Raw genomic sequence first — 20,502 nt, 5'->3', positions numbered from 1 at the left:
CATGGTTACCGAATCAGCAGCAATGTCTTTAGCTAAAATCATCCCAGAGAGCTTCTGAATTGTCTTGTTCTGGTCAACAAAGATCTCAAGCATTTTAGTGGAAATAGAAAGGTCATGTATGTGTAGAGGGAAGAACAGGCGCTGAGAAGCAGCAGGTGATCACCGTCACATCATATGGCTTTTTATGGACCTGGACCTTCTTCTTCAGTCTTCAATTTAGATTATTGTATAGGCTCCACTTCTGCTTATAAATCACTTGCTTCCTTTCCTATGTTGTTTATGCTAGAACTAGGTTGATGTTCGCGCGTTGTGCGGATAAAACCGGTTTTTTAATTTAATTAATATAGAGTATTAATTTTGTATTTAAATAACTGATTAAACAACTCCGAGTCTCCAACATGCATAAATACTTTATTAACCCAAATTAATATAAGAATGCTAGAACAATATATAAATATCAAAAATCTAAACTTAGTAACAAGTAACAGACAAGTAAGACTTATAATTACTACTGCGGTCTAAGAGTAAAATTAGTTCAATAACTTTAATAAAATAGGTGAGTCCCAGGAGACGTATCTTCCACCGCCGACCTCACTAGGTGAGACGTATCTCTAACCTACCTTAATAACCATATGATCATTCCGGTGTGCACGCAGTCTCGATGATGCACATCGAGTAGCCCGTTCCAATTCAGATCCATAATGTCGAAAACAGTTCGAAAGTTGTTTATACAATATAGGGTTAATTCCTAAAAAAATCACGAACTTTACACGAAGTTGCATTTTAATCATGACCTATAAAAGTTTCCATTTAAAGGCATGAACTTTCATATTGTTTCAAATTCATCATTTCATTGTATTATTATTGACTAAATTTTTCACTAAACCATTAATGAAAGATCCAAGTTATTAATCAACATCAAATCTTATTATCTTTCAGTTAGAGTATCTAGGATTAGGAATTTTTAGTCAGATAAAATACACCGAATTTTCCTTTGGTGATAGATTTGAAATAAAATAAAAGTTCGTGCCTTTAAATGACAACTTTTAAAGGTCATGATTAAAATGAAATTTCGTGTAAAGTTCGTGATTTTCTTAGGAATTAACCCTACAATATATATGTATGCAAAAATACAATTTACTTAATAAAGCGGTAAATAGCGATATAAACTCACTGCTTGCTAATTCACGTGAAAGCTCCTGGCAAGCGACCTAAACTCGGTTCGCCTCGAAAGCACGAACGGTCGACGAGTCTAAAGAAATGCAAATAGTTATTAAAAACGGACCATAACTTTATAGAGTACTAGACACCACATAGGACTAGCACAAATAGCTTGTTACGGTAAAGCCAATCAGAGTAAACGCAATACTCAAATAATTATAAAGTCAACAACAAGTCAAGCTTTATTGAGTTCTCGCTTTAAAGTCTGTCTCAGGAAATATTATTTAAATATTTATTAAATAAAAAACCAAATTAAAATCCATATCAGTGAGTCAGTCGAGTTATCAAAACTACCAAGCTTCTTCCCACTTGTTTGGCGACCAAAGTCTAACCCAACTCAAAGGCTTTATCAAATTATAACCCAAGTTTATAATTCCGAAAACAACTTTGATAAAATAATATACTATCCAACTTATAAACCATAGTTTATAATTATAAAAACAACCTTGATAAATAATAATCAAATTCAAAATGGAACTTAATAGCTTTAAATTAAAGTAACCCAAATTAGAGACCAAAAATTTAACTAAATAACTTTAGAAAATGTTCAGGGGCTAAATTGTAATTTAGCCAAATCGACATGCCAAAATGATATTCGAAATCAAATATAATTACTTGAGTAATTATATAAATTTAGGTTACATAATAATTGTCGTTTACACTTTACTAATTTATAAATTAAAACGAAATCCAAAAGTTATTATTAAAACAATGACAATAGGTTAAACTAACTTGAGGGATTCAATTGTTTTAGACAAAACAAATGAGTGATCATTATAGCCATTTAACCATCTCCCTTGAATTCAAACAAGACAATTCCCTCCATCTAACAAAAAGTTGCAGTAACCATCAAACTTAAAGCAACCTTAAATCCATACATGATTTATGCTAATATAGCAACATTATTCATGAACAAACAATATACAAATCACCTAATCAAAACCTAAGAGAAACAGCAGCAATTGTAATAAGAAATCCAGAGCAAAATAAGAACAACGGTATATATTAAAACAAGGCAACGATAAACCGTACGACGTAGAACGAAAGAACTAAATGTACCGTTAACGATTACAACACATGAAGATCAAAGAGATCGATGAATAATGAAGAACTGTCGAAGAAACTTTAAGTTTATAGCTAGAACAATGAGATAGGAATCAAGAACCGTATTTGACGATATCGAAATCAAATAAACCAAGTAACGTAATACTTACCGAATCTTTGAATTGAAAGGAAAAGGAATGAACGTCTGAATGTGTTTAAGAGCTTTAGAGTTGGCTAGGGTTTTAATAAAATAGGGTTTTATAATTTTAAAAACCGTGCTCATCCGATCCAGACTTCCAGACGTGTTTCCGTGCTCATCAGGACTCCAAGTCAGGCCCATTTTGCACCAAGACGTAGGGAATTAGATGTAGTTTAATATTATGTATTGTAATGGGCAAGACCCGATGTAAAACAGACTCAGAAGTCCAAATATGTACATAGTGTATAAACCGGGCCCACGAGCCCGAAACCAGCAACTTCCAGAGCCGATTCCGGGCTAACCCAAACTCGGAATCGACTCTGGATCCAACCAGTAGAACATGACTAACGAGACGCACAACTCTTGTGATCTGACCGAAAACCCATTTTGACCAGACCGATGGTCAAAACCCGCGCGAGTGCCAGGCATTCAAAGGCAACGAGGTTTAAAAGTATTCCTAACCTTGTATGTATATCCAACTGCCCCAAAGCATACCAACAATGTTTACCGCTTTACAAAAGCATTCCAAATTCAATAATAACCGGCTATAGGACTAATCACCTAAAATTGGCCCATTAATACAATTCCAGTCCATCGCTTAGACATCGTAGGACTAATACGAAAACGTAGTAACAGTTGTATAGGCTTTTAAAGACTCACCTAATAAAATCAATCAATCACACCTATACATCCGGTTTTAGGCTTTTGCTTGTAAAATATCCAGACCAGTCAGACTTATGTTATTTGCCAGAAATCTCTAAAGTTAGATGTATGCTTAGGAGTACCTTCTACTTGCCTCAAATGCAAGTCCAGATTAAGTCATATGCACGTCAAACTTGTTTACTGCCTTCATACATGTTTATATATAGCTTTCATATCCTATGAACTGCATATACTGCTGAGATAAGAATATAAAATGAATATGTCCAGTAAATAAAGCCGGTAACCAATAAGCCAAGCACAAGAGTCTTGGGGAGGTCCACGAATCCTAGTCTTTGGTCCGATGCACGATAGTCTTAGCGGAGGCGAGTAAGGCTATCTAGTTGGTTAAAAGGTATTTTCTAGTTGAACTAGGTGGCGACTCCATTTTTTAAACCATTTCCAGATCGAGAAGTTAGCCATAAGCCTTGGGCGAGCGGCCCCTAAACCCCGCTCCGCTCACATACTGATACTATAAGGTAAGTGTATCCTTAGGGATATAAGGATTATGCGGCGGTTCAAGCGAGTAGATCGATTAAGAGTACTATTGGAAGATCGTGAATTAGGAATAAAGTAGTGCGATGTGAGATGCATAATGATGTCGAGTGAGATGCAAAGAAGAGCTACGGAGATCTACTTTATTACAAGAAGCGAAGTCGCAACAAGTTAATATGTTGATGGTTAGAGATAACGTTATTAGGGTGTGGTTTCTCTCATAGTAGAAAAGAAATGGTGCAGAATGAGGAAGTAAATATATTGATTATGGAAGGAAGTTATGTTTGATTCCAGAAAGTATAAGTGGAAGAGCGGATAAGTGAAAGTAAGGAGTACTACGGAAAAAAGTGCAAAGATATTGGATTTTCTACACGTATGGTTGAAAGTCCGATAAAATGCATGTCGTGTTTGATATATAACTAAGTTAAATATGTGAAAGGGAAAAAATAAATTGTGATTTAAGGATGAGATAAAATTATATTTGGAGTCATAATCAGGTATGAAGAGATAAACATTCATATCGGATATAATACGCGTGTAAAGTAGTATTTGATAAAGTAGCTGTTAAAATAAAATATATTAATATATCAATATGCATCTCTAATTGAAGAGTAGAAAGTTTTGGAAAACTCCCTGAAATTAAAACATCAAAATATGGAAGTTTGGACATAAAAAATTAAGAATAAAAAAAATAGCGATTAAGGGACACGTGGCGTGCATACGAGAAGATAAATGTCCTGCATGCAAGATGACAAGTGTCACGCATGCACGGTGACACATGGCGCACATGCACAGTGACACATGGCGCACATGCACAGTGACACATGCCGCACATGCACAGTGACACAAGGCGCACATGCACGGTGACACATGGCGCACTGGCACGGTGAAATGTGGCAAGAGACATTGCCTATAAATAGAATTAAAAAACGTTTAAAATATGTTTTCTTGTTTCGTCGATATCTCTCAATCAAGACATTTGAAATTGACATGTATTATGTCAAATCGAAGCTATCAACGTGATCTTCGACTATACAATTTTTATTTTTCGAAATTGAGCCGAAATATATATCAGAATATCGATGCAAAGTGATGCTAAAAACGACGTGTTCGGTTCGTCGTGCTTCGAATAATTTTCTAGTTCGTTCTTATGAAAATTTAATCTCTCAAATCCTTTGGTTAAAGTTTCTGATTTTTAAAGAGTAGTATCTTAAAGATTTATTGCATGTCGAGGCATCGAGATTCAAACCTTTGCGAGTTCATATTGCCATAAGAAGGCGCACGATCTGTGAGTTGTACTTTATTCTTAAATATTAATGTTATTAATTATTTATATATATATGAAGTGTCTGGAAACGATATATAATATATGTTATGAAAAGCCGATATAGTTCCGACGAAATGAGGTTACCTATTAAACAACAACAAGATTGTGTGTAAAGTAGTAATGTCAATGAATAGATAGTGTTATACTTAATATATATGTTTGTTTGCGATTGCAAGTGTGTGTTGATTTGAGATTTGTGAATCAAGCTTGAAATATTAATGTGTGTGATGTTTGGTTGTGAGAATCATGTCATGCTTATATTTGTATATTCAATGAGAATTGATAATAGTCGTTGGATGCCTAAAATGGCCATTCAGGCCACCATCGTGAGAATGAATTATTGGTTGCCGAAAGGCGATTTGGGCCAATAACGTAATGTTGGTTGCCTATATGGCAATTTGGGCCAACATTGTGATAATTCAGTTATTGGTTGCCTAAATGACGATTCGGGCCAATAAAATTATGTTGGTTGCCTAAAAGGCGATTTGTGTAAATGTGGAAACTCGGTGTGAGCATAGCTCTCGGGACCATTAGAGTAACTCGGTGTAGCTCAGCTCTCGGGACTCTGGATATGGAATAAGTGTGGTCGGTGGTAACTCGGTGTAGCTTAACTCTCAGGACCAGGCCTATTGGATTAAGGATATATTTAGTATTGTGGATTAGGGTTCCAACTATTAATCGTAAGTTGTTATTAAATGTTTTAAACGGTTTTAAAGGTTTTCCATTTGATAAATATAAATAGTGGTATAAACTCATCTCAGTATATCTAACCCCGTTGTTTTCCCAATTTTTTCAGGGCTCGCAGATCTTCGTTCTTTACTTTCCTCGAAGGTTTCATATCTTTTTAAACTGTCAACTATTTTATTCTTAGGCCGCAGTAGTAATTAGCTGTCTTTATTATTATTTCAGTTGTTTGACGGATTTGTCCGACTGGATTATTTATTGTCTAGGCATGTCACATTATTTATTCTGATTTATGTTATGCCATATTTAAGACTCAGTGTTGGATGAGCATGCTATATATAATGTTGGATATTATAAACTGCTAGAATTAGGCTGAAGTCTCGGTTGCCCCCGAGCATTGGTTTTCGTGCAGGTTTATTCATAACCGAGAAAAGAGAGCACCCTCTTTCTTGGTTCGTATTCAACTCCCTCCCAGAATAGCACAAGCTCTCAAAAACAAGGAATTCAAATATCGTTGCTTTATCCGCGGCTCTCGCCTCTGCATCTGGATTTGTGCTTGGAATTTGCTCTTCTACCCAGAATATCTCGAGATCAAGACCCATAATGTAAATTGAGTTGGGAACCCTACCCCTGCCCACTGGTAGGATGACCAAGAACCGATTCCGCCACAACCTTCACTATTCTGTCTTTTATCTACAAGGCTAGCTACGGGTGTTGGTACTACATTACCCATGCCCTAGCGCCAGTCGCTATTCATGAAAATGAGTCGTGACACTAGTACTCTTTTGAGTTAGGGTTTGTTTTTAATTATTATTTATACCTTGTTTAGACTCGTCGGTCGTTCGTGCTTAAGAGATGCACCAGGATTAGATTGCTTGCAAGGTTATCATGTGGATTAGCAAGCAGTAAGTTTATATCTCAATTTACCGCTTTATTAAGTAAACTTTATATTTTGTATGTATATTGTATAAATAGATTTCGAATTGTTTTTTAACGTTATGGATTTGATTTGGAACGAGCTACTCGAAGGGCATCATCGAGACTGCGTGCACACCTGTAATAATGATCATATGGTATTGTGGTAGGTTAGAGATATGTCTCACCTTAGTGACGGCGCCGATGGAAGATACGTCTCCCCAGACTCACATATTTATTAGGTGACAGTCGGGGATCGGTTATAGAGATACATCTCACCGACATAACAAATGGATTTAGAATTGTGGTTTAGGGTTTCGATGATTATCCATAATGAATAATTGTTTTAAAGGTTTTCTAACTTAATAAATGTAAATGGTTATATGAACTCATCTCAGTATATCTGACCCCGTTGTTTTTCTAAATTTTCCAGGTTTATGATTTGAGCGCTTGGTTGATCCTTGTTTCTTCATTCTTCTTAGGTTTTTTTTATTTTTCAGAATAAATAGTCAAATTTGTTTTAAACTCTTAAACCATAGTAGTAGTACTAGATTATTTCCCGTCTTAGACTTATAGTTATGTTTTTGACTATGTTTTTGAGTGATCCAACTGTTATTTTATTGTTATTGGTATGATTACTCTGTTTATGGTATTTCTATATATTGCCATACTTTTGGAGTTTTTAATTCAAGACAAGCATACTTTGAATATGTGTTGCTTTTATATATTGCTAGACTAGGCTGAAGTCCCGGTTGCCCCCGAAAATGTAGTTTTATACAGTTACATTGTTTTAAATATATATTGTTGGTTATCTAAAAGGCTAGCTACGGGTATTGGTACAACAATACCCATACCCTAGCGCTGGTCGCAATCTATGAAAATGGGTCGTGATAAAGTTGGTATGAGAGCTTTTGTTTCAAACCAAGGCTTTTTATATGTTATTTGTTTATTTTTTTTTGGCATGATAAGTGGTTAATGAATCCTAAGAACTACTACATAATTATGATTCGAGTCATGTCTTTGAAACGTCATTTTTTGTTTTCAAATTTTTTTGCGTACTCCTATAGGAATGTCATGAGTGGGTTGTGTGATTTAACTGATATATTTCTTGTATAAGTTGTTTTTTTCACTTGGGTTCACCTGTACGCACTCAAATCATAAGCCTGGAAAATTGGGAAAACAACATGGTCAGATATACTGAGATTAGTTCATAATGCTATTTACATTTATTAAGTTTAAAACCCTTAAAAAAATCATTTTATACTAATATACTTAGGATTATGGAAATACAGTATTGAAATGATACCAGCTTAAGTATGACGTATCATACTGAACCCATAGTGGATGGGAACAAATCCTCGTTATATAGCAGCGTAAGCAAAACATTAGTCTGCTGATCCCAGAGTACTTACTGGTGCACACAGTCTCGATACAAGCCTATCGAGTAGCGTTTTCCAATCCACATCCATATTCGCTTAAAATAGTTCAAAACAGTTTATATGCTAAAATAATTGCGGTACTTTATAAAGCGGTAAATAAAACTACAAACTCACTACTTGCGTATCCACGTGAATCTTAGAAAATAGCCTAAACCTGCTCTGACTCCAAAGCACAAACAGTCGACGAGTCTAGAAACAATGCTTAAGTTAAAAAAAAATCATCCCCTAACTCTAAGAATACTAGACACCACATAAGACTAGCATCTCAAACCACAACCAAGGTATAAGCCCAAGCACAACATCCATACAAATACATTCCATATTCAAATTAATACCAGAGTCAAACAATAAGTTAAACATAATTGAGTTCCCCTTGAAAATATAATCCGGAGTACTTATATAACTTAGTTTAAAACTTTGAAACCAAGTGAAAATCCCAGAGTTGTGAATTAGTCTTCAAGCTTAATCTCACATGTCGGGTGACCCAAGTCTAACCCGACCCAATTATATGCCAGAGTAAAACCAATGTTAAATCTAAAACTTTTAAACCAAAACATTATTCATTTGAAAATCATGGAACTCAATATAGCTTAACAACAAGGCAACACTTACACAATATGCTCAAAACTAACCACAATTGGCCAAACCACCCAGAGTAGACACCAGCGTGCCAAATCACTTAAAATGATTCCAACAACATGTATACATATCTAAAGCATAAACTCATATATGAACCAATTAATCAAATCAACAATCATTCATGGCATAGAATTTCTAATCTTATAATCAACAAACATGAAACGTTTGCCCAACAAGTTTAAACAATACTAACATACCAAAGTCATACAAACAACCCCAAAAAATGTTTATGGGCAGCAACAATATCCTCAAACAATAACAACAACAAACCAATATATAATTAAGTATTTTAAGACAACAATCCAACCATAGGTTCAACTTCGAAGTTCTGATGGGATCCGGTGCATTAGTGCTGGTATGATCGCACCCGTCACACCTTGCACGATCATCATAAATATATGCTGCCTTGCAACTCATTCAACTAAAATAAAGACTATTTTTGAAAGTACGTTTTGGTCCCTGAACGTTTTCCATATTTCCCGTTTAGTCCCTGCATTGCAATTCATCGGTGCTCGTTACTCGTTTTGTTTATGTCTCGACGATAATACTAAAAAAAATGCAGGCGCGAACCGTAAAAATGCAAAAAAGGGGTGCAACACGAGGACTTCCCAGGAGGTCACCCATCCTAGTACTGCTCTCGCCCAAGCACGTTTAGCTTCGGAGTTTTGATGGGATCCGGTGCATTAGTGCAGGTATGATCACACCCTTCACACCTTGCACGATCATCGTATATATCTGATGCCTTACAACTCATTCAACCAAAATAAAAACTATCTTTAAAAGTACATTTGGGTCCCTGAACTTTTTCCATGTTTCCCGTTTAGTCCCTTCATTGTAATCCATTGATGCTCGTTACTCATTCTATTTATGTCTCGGCGATAATAATAATAAAAAACATACAGGCGCGGACCGCAAAAATGCAAAAAAGGGGGTGCAACACGAGGACTTCTCAGGAGGTCACTAATCCTAGTACTGCTCTCACCCAAGCACGTTTAACTTCGGAGTTCTGATGGGATCCGGTGCATTTGTGCTGGTATGATCGCACCCGTCACACCTTGCACGATCATCGTATATATCTGCTTCCTTGTAACTCATTCAACCAAAATAAAAACTATCTTTAAAAGTACATTTTGGTCCCTGAACTTTTCATATTTCCCGTTTAGTCCCTGCATTGCAATTCATCGGTGCTCGTTACTCGTTCTGCTTATGTCTCGGAAATGATAATAATAATATAAAAATACAGGCGCGCACCCCAAAAATGCAAAAGATGGGTGCAACACAAGGACTTCCCGGGAGGTCACTCATCCTAGTACTGCTCTCACCCAAGCACGTTTAACTTCGAAGTTTTGATGGAATCCACTGCATTAGTGCTGGTATGATCGCACCCGTCACACCTTGCACGATTATCATATATATCTGCTGTCTTGCAACTCATTCAACGAAAATAAATACTATCTTTAAATGTACGTTTTGGTCCCTGAACTTTTTCCATATTTCCTGTTTATTCCCTACATTGAAATTCATCGGTGCTCGTTACTCGTTCTGTTTATGTCTCCGCTATGATAATAATAATAAAAAAATACAGGCACGAACCGCAAAATTGCAAAAAAGGGGTGCAACGAGAGGACTTCCTATGAGGTCGCCCATCTTAGTACTGCTCTCGCCCAAGCACGTTTAACTTCGGAGTTCTGATGGGATCCGGTGCATTATAGCTGGTATGATCGCACCCGTCGCACCTTGCACGATCATCATATATATATATATATATATATATATATATATATATATATATATATATATATATATATATATATATATATATATATATATATATGCTGCCATACAACTCATTCAACCAAAATAAAAATAATCTTTAAAAGCATGTTTTTGTCCCTGAATGTTTTCCATATTTCCCGTTTAGTCCCTACATTATAATTCATCGGTGCTCGTTACTCGTTCTGTTTATGTCTCGGCGATGATATGTAAAACTAAAAAACCATATGCGAATACTTGATACCTTTCAAAATCAGAACGTTACTCGTTCTATTTATAGGCCCCAAAGTGAAAAAACACGACAGGCGCATTGCGAGGCGCGATGGCCCAATGCGCCTGCCGTCGTGCCTTTTCAAAAGGCACAAAACACCCTGGGGCGCGTTGCGAGGCATGATGGCCCAATGTGCCCTCCGACGCGCTCTGATTCTGATCCAACGGTGAACTCTTTCTAGTGCACATCATATTCAATAATGAGCCCGATCCAACTGTGCAATTGGGAGATATGGATGTTTTATCAAGACATGTCAGATTCAGAAGGCACACGAACACATTATCGATTATAAACCTGTTACAAATAAATTCGCCATCGAAAATCACACGACACATGCGACCCATACAAGATACAACTCAAACCCCAAATATAGTATCACACTAGCTAAGTCCACCAATAACAATCCGAAACTAAGCCGGAAACACAACAAAACCATGACAGAAAAACACGGGATATTAAAATCTCCCCAACTTATATAAAATTCGTCATCGAATTTAACATAACACAACCCACGTAAAACATATGATACAACTATATGTTGTCTGAACAAAAACACATGTAACAAACGCGAAAACACATAATATGACACCCAATGTAATCAATGAAAGCAATTATAGCAATTCTGCATAATGAATTCTGTCTTCCAAGTAACCAATCCAAACTATAACCATAGGAATTCCGTGTTTAACGACCTACGCACTTGCGTAATAAAAAAAACTCAACAGGCTGTTCCTCGAACTATAACTAAAAATAATGACTTTAAATAAACCGAACAATCTTAAAAGGTCATAAGAGCCTTAATGCTAACTTCCACTTAACATAAAACGATAATGCCCTTTCTAGGTGATACTAAACGAAGGAATACAAACTCTCACGCATAAAATTCGACTAAAATACTTAGGATAAACAAGAACAAACCTCAAATCTCCATATAAAACTCGACTGAAATACTTAGGATAAATAAGAACGAACCTCGAATCTCTTTCAATGATAACTCTAATCAAAATTTCCACCCTGAGAAAGTCAACACAATACAAAACACGCCAAAAATATATGGGGTATTACATTCTCCCAAACCTAAGAAAAATTCGACCTCGAATTATAAATAAGAAACTTATTCGCAATTTAAACGGTCACAACACACATATTGCATAAAATTATAATTCTAACAACTTGGTGCTCCAACAACCACTCCGTCAACATAAATGTGAACAATCAAAAATTATCCAACGAAGTTGGTTTCCAAAACTAGCTTGAATCTTAAAAAATTTGAAACCCATATCATCAAAGTTCAAGAACAACCCCGAAGTGAAAATTCTAGTTCATACAAAAACCACACTATATAATACCATTAACTTTGCGAATTATAAAACAAAAAACTCACACCGTTATTCAAAAGAAAATGTGAACTTACCTCATGGTAACGAAATCTCATGATTATAACAAACAATCTCAATCACAATGATTCCTTTAATCATCCCATAAGTAGTACACAACTTACACTTATAATAACCAAACCTAAAAATTGATTAACACTTAAGTCTAAGATAATTCGAACATCCAAAATTATTACACCAATAAATGTAACCTCAAATCCTAACAATAGATCGCCTAGATCACATTCACAATTGACCCGGTCATTGGTTATATTCAAAGTCAGACTTATAGGAAAATAAAATTTCCAAAACACAAAATATTATATATTAATATTTTCTACTTCAAACAAAAATGTTAACATCTTATACCTCCTTTTTTATTTTCCAAAACAAAATGCTTTTACTGTTTGAAAACCTCCAGTTTTATAAACACCTCCATTTTAAAAACATTTGTATTTGAATTCACCGTTACACCATACTTTTAAATAAATGTTCAAATTTATGAAATCGTTCAACTCACAAAGTTTATTATTTCCTTTTAAATTAACCTTGATAAATTTCTTCACTTTCTCAAAAAGGGAAAATCTGCAAATAAGTATCTCTTCGTTTACAAAATAATGTTATATCGATATATCAAAACTGTTTGACATAAATCGAATCTGTAAAAACAAAATTTATTTAAAATTTTAAGTGTAAATACACACGTGGAGCATAACCAAATTCCTCAATTCAACACTACCTCAAGACATAAACCGTTAGCTAACACAAATCCTCCCAATCCAAACTTAACATTTTACTGCACTTACCCCAACTATATCTTGAGTGCAACCTTATATTCATAGCTATACTTTATGAAATACAAACACTCTAACAATATAAAACCAACCTTTACAATGAAACCGTCCTTTAGGAAAAAAATTCAAAACCAATTGAAATCCATCCTCTTTGTAATTACATTTATCACATAGTGACTCGCGAGTTCGTTTCAAAAAACTTTATTGATAAAATCCACTTTACATAATTGTGCGCCAGGGTGATGATATCTCTCATCCCCAAAGAGTTGCATCCAACTCTAATCATTTATATGCACGTGATGCATGTACTATTATGCATGTATTAATTATTAATTTTTTTTTATTTAGTGAACATACTCAATGCTCAATGCAATTTCCTATTCGAGACATTCAAAATGCATGTTCATGATATGTCTAGGCACAACTACGTGATAAAAATATTTGAAATACTTTCACAAATTTCATTTGAAATCAATTTCTCGATAAAACGTTTTCCAGATGTTACACTCTGTGAGACATGCACTTGATAGCCTCAAAATATAATTTCAAATTCTGTACTCTCAATCTGCCAAATTATATGATACTAATACAATAATTCAAATTGATAACTCCGTTAACATCTCTCATGAATAAAATTATGCTCTATTAAACTCCAAAATAATATGAAACTTAACTCAAGGAAAACAATACATCGCATATGCTTATTCAAAAACTTACCATAAATTCCTGCATTACATCGTCCAACTTGATGAAAAGCACTAGCATTATAAGATACACCAATCTATCTCCTCGGATAAGAATTTCCAAAATATATTGTTCCTTGATAGTCAAAAACCACCAACCGTTTCAAAGAGCACTTTACTCCTCTCGATATTGAAACCCAAAATATCTCGATCCGCAAAACAATATACTAACACCAGTCTAACATCAAACTAAAACTAAAGCAATACAGGCCTAAATGAAGTTCGACTCACAAATCAAAAGCCAACATCAAGGTTAAGTCAAAGAACGCATGAAAGAAATTACCTCCCGTGCTACCCAGCACGACGAGATAAAAAAACTCAACCAACATATACCAACCAAAATTGCGAGGTATACAACCCAAATTAAAACTAAAATATTACAAATTCTACAAACCATAAACCACTCAAACATGCGATTAACCATAATTAACCCAAACCTATTTAATGGCAAATAAAAAGCATGCTACAACACACTGCGATTCGTCGTAACAAGAACAACAAGTAATATGTCATCGATCAAAATACGCATCAAAACTCATTTTGAATTATAAAGTCAACCATAAAAGTTTTCAAGTTCTAGTTGAGCCTCATAGTTTTAAAAAAAAATTCCCGGAAAACATCCTTTGTAAATCATTTTTTAAAAAGTTTCTAAAGTATCTCAATCCAAAACAACCAGCGAGTTAGCCGAGTCATTAAAAATTGTACCCACCAAAAAGGTGAAAGCAATCCAATCAAAATCATCCAAGGCGTAAAGCCAACAACTAATCACCCAAGTTAAACATTATATAAGGCACAACAACCAACAAAGTATCACCCGAAGTAAACACCATATAAGGCACAACAGTCCATAAAACATCACTCAAACTATATCTCATATATGGCACAAAAGCCAACAAAGCATCACCCGAAATAAACACCATTTAAGGCACAATAGGCCATAAAACATCACCCAATGTAAAAGCAATTAACACTCCAAAGTAAAGCATCAGTAACACATAAGACCGACATTCAACATTCCTATAGATGAAGGTAGAATGTTTTGAAAATAAAAGATGACGTTTAAAAGACAAGAGTTGAATCCTAATTACGCAGTAGATCCTATGACACAGCAACAACTGAACATGCATTAAAGTAGTAAACACATAACATGCAAAATGACCTTGGTTTGAAACCAAAGCTCTGATACCAACTTTGTCACGAACCAATTTCAAGGATTGCGACCGGCGCCAGGGTATGGGTATGGTTGTACCAAAATCAATAGCAAGCCTTGCGGATAATCATACAACATATAAACTTGCAAGAAAACCACTGCTCGGGGCCAACCGAGACTCCAACCTAAGTCTAACAGTTTATATCACGACTTAAATAATAACTTAAATATTTGTACCGCTAGGCTAAAACCCAAAACTCAACAGCAGGCCTTATATAAATGATCATATCTAATGTATATCATGCCATCAACAATATAAAATAGTCGGACCATACCGACAAACCAAAGTATAAAGTAATCATAAATGACTAACTAGTTCTACTGCGATCGAAGAGTATAAAACAGTTGACTAGATTTATTAAAACAAAGGAACCTCCGAAGGAATCAAGAAATCGGAGATTGACCAACTCTCTCAAATCATAAGCCTGGAAAAATTGGAAAAACAACGGGGTCAGATATACTGAGATGAGTTCACAATGCTATTTACATTTATTAAGTTTAAAACCCTTAAAATAAATCATTTTACTGATATATGGAAGATTATGGAAATAGCAGTCTTGAAATGATCCCGGCATTAGTATGATGTATCATATCGAACCTAGTGTAGACATTGGTCTTATACCAGCGTAAGCAAGACATTGGTCTGCTGATCCAGAGTACTTACCTATGCACACAGTCTCGATACAAGCCTATCGAGTAGCACGTTCCAATCTAGATCCATAATCGCTTTAAACAGTTCAGAAACAGTTTATATACTAAAATAATTGCGGTACTTAATAAAGCGGTAAATAACACTACAAATTCACAGCTTGCGAATTCACGTGAATAACCTGGCAAGTAACCTAAACATGCTCTAACTCCGAAGCACGATCAGTCGACGGGTCTAGAAACAAAGCTTAAGTTAAAAACAATCCATCCCCTAACTCTAAGAATATTAGACAACAAATAGGACTAGTATCTCACCCACAAGCCAAAGTATATGCCACGGCATAACAATCAAACGTATACAATCGATAGACAAAGTAATACCAGAGTCAAATAATAAGTTAAGCCTAATTAAGTTCTCTTTTGAAAACATAATCCGGAGTACTTATATAACTTAGTGTAAAACTTTAAAACCAAGTGAAAATCCTGAGTAATGAATTAGCATTCAAGCTTAATCTCACATGTCGGGCGACTCAAGTCCAACCCGACCGAAAGATATGCCAGAATAAAACAAAAGTATGATCCGAAAGCTTTAAATCAAAAGATTACTCATTTGAAAATATGGAACTGAACCTGGCTTAACAACAAAGAAACACATTTATAAAAAAAACCCAAACCTAGCCACAATTGGTCAAAACACCCAAAGTAGACACAAGCGTGTCACAACACTTAAATAGGTTCTAAATACGCATATGAGTTCACCAATTCAAATATGAAAATAGAGAAGCCAATTGTAATACCCCATATGTTTCCGATGTGTTTCGTCTTGTGTTGACCTTTGCTAAATAGAAATATTGATTATAGTTATCTTTGAAAGAGATTCGAGGTTCATTTTAATTATCCTAAGTATTTCAGACGAGTTATATTCCCTCGTTTGAATTCACCTAGAAATGGCGTTATCGTTTTAAGTTAAGGGAAAATTAGTGTTGACACCTTTTGTGACCATTTGAGATAGTTCTTCTTCCTTCGAATCAACATCAGTAGTGGCCTAATGCCCGTCTTTAAGGCAAGCGAATCGAAATCGACGTATCAATCAGACTGCTTTTCTTTTGGATTTTGGGTGAGAAAGGCACTCTATTTTCCATGACCTGGAAACTACCAAAGTCAGTTTGTGCAAGTGGTGGTATTAAGTTATCGTTCGAGGGAAAACCTGTTGAGATTGTAGATACGCAAGTGCATAAGTTGCTAAACAAGGAGATTCTTATGGTCAATATTCTCTAGCGTAATCATTATGTTGAAGAGTGCACTTAGGAAACAGAGTCCGATATGCAAATTCGTTACCCTATTCTGTTTCCTTGAGGTAGGTTGAGTTGGTGTGTTTTTTATGTTTTGTGTTTATTTGTGCGCCTTATATTTTGTGTTATTTGAGTTGTTTCGTGTTTAAATTCGAGGACAAATTTTATATAAGTTGGAGAGAATGTCATATCCCGTATGTTTTTTTTTTTTGCTTTTTCTGTCGAACTTTCGGTAATTATTTGAATCTTTTGGTCGTGGTGCGATTTATGTTGAGTTGGTTGGCCCATGATTTATGTAATTTTCTCGATTGTGCTCGTGTGGCCCAAGATTCTTTTTCTTGCATGGGCCTTGTTGACGATGGCCATGCATATACAATTAGACCAATGTCTCATTTGAGACACTGTTATTGTAACATCTGGTAGACAATAATAATAATAATAATTAACACGAATAAAACTGTAATTTTATTTTAAGAGAAATTAACCTTAGTGATATGTATTTAAGTGTAAAATCCAGCAATTAATAATAATAATAATAATAGCAGTAGTAGTAATGGCAAAGTTGGGATTTCATCTTTTTTATAAAACCCTAATCCTAACAAAATGTATTTAAAGAAGTCTATTCTAATTTATTTGTTTTTGCTACAAACAAAATAAGAATTTAAAAGAAAAAAATGAGCCGTCACTGAAGATTTTAATACAGTGGCTTTCATAAAAAAAATGGGAATTTATCTCTACCATTAAAAATAAACTTTCCATAACACCTTGTTAATTATTATTTCTATTCTATAATCTAATTAAGTTTTGTATTAATAATCGATTTTGAAATATTTATAATTCTATTATTATCAAAGGGTTTATTTTCTCTGTATTTGTTATCATATTTCTGAAAAATATTAACGAATTGCATGATTCATTTTTGAGTGGTAATTGGTCATATGTTGAATCAACATTTTGCCAAACTAAAAGTTGTGTTTCGATTCCCTAAAATATGGAGAAACAGATGATATTTTTATTTCTAAACTTTTAATCTTATTAATTTTAAAATATTTTGTTGAAAAAAAAAATCTAATAAATGAATAGAAATTCAATGAGTGCTATGTTTATAATACTAGAGCAGTATAGTTAATTATATTTGTATACTCCCTCCGTCGTATTTTGTTTGTCCACTATACTATATTTAAAAGTCCCAAAATGATTGTCACAATTGTATTATATACACATATTTTTCTATTTTACCTCTTAATATTAATGGATATTATTCTTACATTTGTGGTGGCATTTAATCTTATTATTATTTTATTGACTATTTTTTTCAATACAGTAATTCTCAAGAACCAAAAAAGGGGTACAAAAGGAAGAATTGTTAGTAATTAATGTTTTCTTAATATGTGTGAAAATAAGAAATGGACAAACAAAATGAGACAGAGGGAGTATATAGTAACTAGTTTCTAAATATGAGTTATTTTATTATGTGACTGTCATATAGTTCCTTATTATATGTAATTTCCATTTTATCAAAATTATTATTTTTGGTATTACAATTTGTAGTTTATATTTTGATATAAATGGTTGGATCGGGTTAGACATTGGTCGCACGACATGTGAGAAGAAACTGAGCGACGTAACATCTCAGTAGGCTCACTACGATGGAATTATTAAATTAAATTTAACGTTTTCATTTGGGTTTACCTTTTCCGGATTATATTTTAAGGCGGAAACTCAATAGGCTTGACTTGTTGTTGACTTATAATTGTTGAGTATTATGTTTACTATGATTGACTTTACCTTAACTTGTTGTTTGTGGTAGTCCTATGTGGTGTCTAGTACTCTATAGAGTTAGGGTCCGTTTTAATAATTACTTATATTTGTTTAGACTTGTCGACCGTTCGTGCTTTGGATTCAGAGCAGGTTTAGGCTGTTTGCCAAGATTCACGTGGATACGCAAGCAGTGAGTTTGTAGTGCCATTAACCGCTTAAGTACCGCAATTTATTTTAGTATTATAAATATTTTTGAATCTTTTTTAGCGATTATGGATCTGGATTGAAACGAGCTACTCGATAGGCTTGTATTGAGACTGTGTGCTACGATAAATACTTTGGGATCGGCTGACTAAGGTCTTGCTTACGCTGGTAATTTGACGAGGATTTATTCCCGTCCACTTTGAATTTTTTGGTATTTTATGTCATACTTACGCTGGGATCATTTCAATACTGTAGTCCATAATCATATATTATATTAGTATAAAAGGATTTGATTTAAGGGTTAAAAATTTAATAAATGTAAATAGTATTGCGAACTCATCTCATTATATCTAACCCCGTTGTTTTCCCAAATTTTCGAGGTTTATGATTTGAAAGCTGGTCAACTCCTATCCTTTGATTCTTCGGAGGTTTGTTTTATTTTAAATAAATTGTCAAACTAATTTTTATTCTTAAACCGCAGTAGAAAACTAGAAGTCTATATTATTCTAGTTTGTTTTTCGAATTGGTCTGACTTGCTTTATTCTATGCTTTGGCTTTATTATTGTTTAACTCTAGTTATTTTTATGGGTTAAATGCAAATTCATACACCAACTTTGACCTAATTTGCAATTACAACATAAACTTTAAAACTTGGCAATGTCAGTAACCAACTTTACACTTTTGGCAAATCGATACACCAAACTCAAAAAACACTAACGTGGACATTGTAATAAACCGCCATTTGTCGTTTTATAATTGGTCGGTGTACCAATTTGCCAAGAAATGAAAGTTGGTTACCAACATTGCCAAGTTTAAAAGTTTATGTTGTAATTGCAAATTAGGTCAAAGTTGGTGTATAAATTTGCATTTAACCCTATTTTTATTTAATTGTAGTACTTTATTTAAACTGGTAGTTTAAGTTGGAGTCTCGGTTGCCCCCGAGAATTGGTTTTTCTGCAGGTTTATATGATTGGTAGTTTTCCGCAAGGCTTGCTACAGGTTTTGGTAAAACCATACCCATACCCTAGCGCCGGTCGTGATCCATGAATTTGGGTCGTGACACACTTGGTATCAGAGCTTTGGTTTCAAACCAAGGCCTTATGCATGTTATGTGTTATGCGTTTTTGGCATGATAAGTTGATGTCGTGTCTTAGAAACTACTGTGAAATTAGGATTTGTGTCGTGTCTTTTGAAACGTCATCTTTTAATTTTAAACTTTCTACCTACAACGATAGGAATGTGTTGAGTCAATCTTTTTATGTCTTGATTTGATCCTAATAGTTTTGTTGTTGATACTATTTCGTTTGGGTGATTTTAAATTGCTTTTAATTTCTCGGAAAATCTTACTATAGTAAATTGCTCTAATTCATGCTTGGGCATGATATCATTTTTCTTATCATGTTGTTGGTGCGTTTTACTGGGTGATAGTATTTTGGCTTTTATGCCTTTAATAAAATTGTTGATATTGGATTATTTTGTGAGTACTTCTAGCGTTGGCCGAAAGCCTTGATTTTTAAAATGATATTTTATCAGGCTTTGCTATTGTTTCTGGTTTAAATGACGTTTGACTGAATTTTTTTATCACGTTTTGTGGATTATGTTGCTGGCCACGTATTGTTTTAAATTTTTTTAAAAAAATTATTTTGGCCCAACTGGTGTTTTGACATAAAAAGTCAAATGGGTAGTCTGGGCGACACCCTAAAATACTATTTTAGTATCTTGCCAGTAAAAAAAATTAAATTCATGTATTTCAAATTCTTACATTTGA

General features: G+C 34.3%; 4 non-coding genes across 4 annotated transcripts; all 4 read right to left on the bottom strand.

Moving 5' to 3' along the window:
- Window positions 1-9,249: 9,249 nt before the first annotated feature.
- On the bottom strand, window positions 9,250-9,368 carry LOC126685055 (5S ribosomal RNA). Its single transcript, XR_007643211.1, has one exon. It is a non-coding gene; the product is annotated as a 5S ribosomal RNA (ribosomal RNA).
- A 222-nt stretch (window positions 9,369-9,590) lies between these two features.
- LOC126685090 (5S ribosomal RNA) lies at window positions 9,591-9,709 on the bottom strand. Its single transcript, XR_007643243.1, has one exon. It is a non-coding gene; the product is annotated as a 5S ribosomal RNA (ribosomal RNA).
- A 221-nt stretch (window positions 9,710-9,930) lies between these two features.
- Window positions 9,931-10,049, bottom strand: LOC126685121 (5S ribosomal RNA). Its single transcript, XR_007643273.1, has one exon. It is a non-coding gene; the product is annotated as a 5S ribosomal RNA (ribosomal RNA).
- Window positions 10,050-10,272: 223 nt separating this feature from the next.
- LOC126685103 (5S ribosomal RNA) lies at window positions 10,273-10,391 on the bottom strand. The gene has a single exon (XR_007643256.1). It is a non-coding gene; the product is annotated as a 5S ribosomal RNA (ribosomal RNA).
- Window positions 10,392-20,502: the final 10,111 nt, after the last annotated feature.

This window comes from Mercurialis annua, linkage group LG5, assembly GCF_937616625.2.
Source record: "Mercurialis annua linkage group LG5, ddMerAnnu1.2, whole genome shotgun sequence".
Taxonomy (NCBI): Eukaryota; Viridiplantae; Streptophyta; class Magnoliopsida; order Malpighiales; family Euphorbiaceae; genus Mercurialis; species Mercurialis annua.
Note: the sequence above shows the minus strand (reverse complement) of the source record. Positions and strands in the feature narration are given on the sequence as shown.